Source organism: Etheostoma spectabile, chromosome 22 (genome assembly GCF_008692095.1).
Source record: "Etheostoma spectabile isolate EspeVRDwgs_2016 chromosome 22, UIUC_Espe_1.0, whole genome shotgun sequence".
Classification (NCBI taxonomy): Eukaryota; Metazoa; Chordata; class Actinopteri; order Perciformes; family Percidae; genus Etheostoma; species Etheostoma spectabile.
The window spans coordinates 11,356,366-11,360,446 of NC_045754.1; positions in this window are offsets into that span (position 1 = coordinate 11,356,366).

Genomic DNA, 4,081 nt, shown 5'->3' on the forward strand with positions numbered 1-4,081 from the left:
CACACACACACACACACACACACACACACACACACACACACACACACACACTCTTCTTGTTTTTATATTCCAATTTAAATCATAGTACATATCCAGGGCTATGGATGCTAGACCGCGTGACTCAATGTACATATTTGTTATATCAAAAATAAATTTGGCATTTACTATAGTGTTTTGTTTACTCCCTTGTGGCTTTATGATATCAGGCTTCATAATGGTGTAGTACGCTTTGCCTTCACATCAAGACACCGGATTGGTTGTCACTTTAGTTTTCTCTCAAGGCAAAATGACTGCTTGTAAGTCACAACCATGCAGAACGAAAGTTATTGTTGTAGTTCTATCTCAGGAAACACTTGGCAACAATTAATCTTGGTATAACTCCATATCTTGTTACCAAACCCACTTTTTAAATTGTAACCTCTTAATTAATTAAAACCTTTTTTTAAATGCTGATGCAATAAACTACACAATGTAATACTTAACCGTATATTTCAATGGAGAAATAACTAGTAGAAATCAGTAGTTATTCGAGGTTACTTTGCCTGACTATTTGATTGACTTTTCTATATTTGAAAGAGAGAATGTTATTACCAAGCTACTTAAACCCTTGAGACATTTAAAAAAAAGGATAATGCAATGCCCTCCGGTATTCATTTAGTTCTTAGTTTAGATTAGGAGTGTTTATTTGCAACATCGCCTACAGTCAGCCACAGGAGCTATTGGCACTTGCCCTCGAGTTAGAAACCTATGCAGGAATCAGTGGTTACTAAGGATGTGTCCAAAATACAGATTCCAATAAAGGGCTTGTTGTTTACCCCAATTCAGCTCTGACACAATGGCAACGTGTAGCAATGCAACATCTTTTTTTAATCAATCTGTCAATGTCAGAACCTCTACGGACTAGATGCTCATGGTAGGTACTGTAGAAAAAACTGGCTTCTTTTATCCTTGTTCAAGTCCAATTTCACTATTTCTCCCTTGCCTCATTATCATAACATGAGCGACTGCATAGAGAATACGTCCAGGGTTTGTCACCTTCCTAATTGGCCAAATCAACGTGCAGTACAAGCCTGTAGATATGCTTTATTAGCCTAATCAGGTCTCTTGAGGCAAGACCCCCAGCATAAGAACCTTCTCAGGTAGTTAATAAGGTACTTGCTTGAGATCAGGTTGTAGCACTATAGCATGGCAACAATATACCGTAACTTTGGGGAGAAGGGTGGTGAACACTAGGTCTTTCAGAAGGGATTAGGGATTTATGTATGAATGCTATTCAAGTAATATATGCAAGCTTTTTTTGTGCAAAAGGCTTTAGCTGAGCTCCGCCTTAGCTTGAAAAAGACCATTACATTAGAAATGTATACTCAAGGCTGCAGCAAGGGCCCTGGATAATAACTGTACGGAAACGCTCCTCGCTATCCACAACAAGATTCTGTGCACTGAATCATTATTTACTGGTTTGGTCCTGAGCTAATGTAAGTGGTAGTCTATAAAACAACCCAATTGGCACCATATTTCCAGCTTTGCACTCTGAATTAATGGGCGTCTACATACATTTTCTTCCTTTCAACCTGTCCTTTGGCAGATGATGTAAAAGGACATAATGGAGGTGTTCTATTGTGCTTTGTACAAAGTCCCTAATGCTTGTTTTCATGAGCAGTAGCTCAAAAAACTCTAAAAAGACGATTTTTTTTCTTTTTTTTTAAAGCTCTGGGTAGCTAAATCAGAGTATATCACACCAATTGTTTACTAAATGGTAAAAGCATGCCTGTGTTCCAGAAAGCCTTCGGTGCTATTCTAACTATTGGTTGTCAAGTGTGTTGACACAGGGATGGCAGAATTCAGCACCATGGACAGCGATTTATAATGCATCTGTACAAAAGGCCACAGACAAATCAAGAGCATTACGGCAGCTTCTTTGTCCACCTTTTCTGGCCTTCACAATCTTTAGAATACCAATCTTTGACTCTTAAATTGCATTGTTTTGGTGAGCTGTGTCACTCTGGTTTACAAAATAAAAAATATACTTCACCTGTTGATTCAGTTTCTTTGTTACTTTTTAGAAAGGCATTTCATAACGTAAAGAATTATTGACTTTCAAGTTGTAATTCTTAAATAGTTTTCTTTATTCAAACATTAATCATGAAGTATGAACTATGTTGTAAACAGATGAACAAGCTTCTCTTCTTCTTGCTGCATTTCTGACCAAGGAGTAATGATTAACTATTACGGCAAACCAAACAAACAAGATATAAATTAGTTTAGCAATAATTCATTATTATTTCTTATGGATTTAAAGTGTAATTGTATTTTTAAGTTGCGATCATATTGTGTTGTCGTTTAAAAAAAATCCTTTGTCCAAATTAATCATTCTGAGACAAAATGAATATTTGTCTGAGGAAATTTGTCCGAAATAGTGAATAACAATAGACTGCACATCAGTTTGATTATTTTATGTATGCTGATGTTAGTTAGATATTCTAATCTCAACACTACTGGAAGTCATCACTTTCAAATTAGAACAATAGAAAGGTTCCATGAAGGCTGGCTGAGCCACTCTCTTGCATATTTGACAATACATTATATACTAGCAAGATTATGTCTACATGTTTCTAATCTTCACAAATATATTTAAACCCTTAAACTCTAAACCATAATTAAGCATAGTGCATTTCTAGTATGTATTGGTGACTCTATATAGATACATGCACACATCCCTATTTGCCCACACACGCATGTTGTTTATGCCCAATTCTGCAATGACGTCCAGTGAGCAGAAATTATGCTACATGACATAGACAGCCCCTAACTCAGAATGGCCCCATGTCAGTGCTGCCCTGCCTGTTCACTGCCCACCCGCTGGCCTGTGCCTTTCCCTGCCATATGCAGCTGTCTCATACGCCTCCTAGCAACAGCTAGCCTCAGACCCAGCTGCTTTATAAAAACCCCAACAGAGGCACACACACGCTAGCTTACTGGTCACAGAATATTTACACCCACTAACACTGTTACACAAACATATACATGTTTATAATCATAGATGCAGTATAGTGTGAATGCATGACAACCAGTCTGCCTGCTAATGCTTATGCATATTACTTAAATAAAAGCATGTTCCGTGCTCTTTGATGAATGCCCTCAGTACCAACAACAAGGTTAGCCGTTATTAGCCACCATACCAAAAAAATACAGTCTTATCCCAGTAAAAAATATCACAGCTTCTGCATTCACAAATGGACGAGGTGGATTTGAACAACAGACCCTGGAAACTTCACACTGCACTGCTGTTACCGAATTGCCTCCATAGTGATTTAACTACACAGAGCCAAACTGTTATTTACTTGAATCCCACACATGGTCAGCCTGTCTTCTCCTGTGATTATGTGGTGGGTGGGAATGCTATTCAGTGTTAATAATTGACAGATATGTCCATGACGGCAGCTATTCCCCGGGTATCAGGATATATTTCCTGTGTGCTCACATTTCATTTTTTTTTCATTCGGCCATCTTATATTGACAAAATGCAGTAGATTCGGACATGCATCATGCATTCCGTGCTCCAGAAACGAATGAGGAAAAATGAGCTGCCTGGAGCCAAGGGGGGCCTCACTGTTTAGCAGGACAGAAACAGCAGGAACAACAGGAACACAAAAAACAACAAACAGCTACATGCCAAAATGTATTTTTAGATGTACATCATCTAATTAATATGGAGATGGTTCTCAAGTGGATTCAGATAGTTACTCTCGCAGAAGTAGCTTACCATTTCCATGTAATACAGCAGCTGTTGCAGCATTTGTCCAGGATAAGTAGAGTGGCTCTTTTTCTATCACAAAAAAGCCAGTGTTCTGTCATATTCACAATTTTATCAGATGTTATCAGAGATGTTGAAGCAGAAGGAGGCCAAATAATTATTCTCCAATGACAGCCTCAGTAATCGGACAAGTCGGATATTTGTCTCAGTCTACAAACAACCAATAAAAGAGCAAAATCGTTTTTGCTTCAATTACTGAAAACCTCATTTGGCTGATTACTGATGTAGAATGAGTCAATACTGGAACACATTAGGCTTCAATACTTG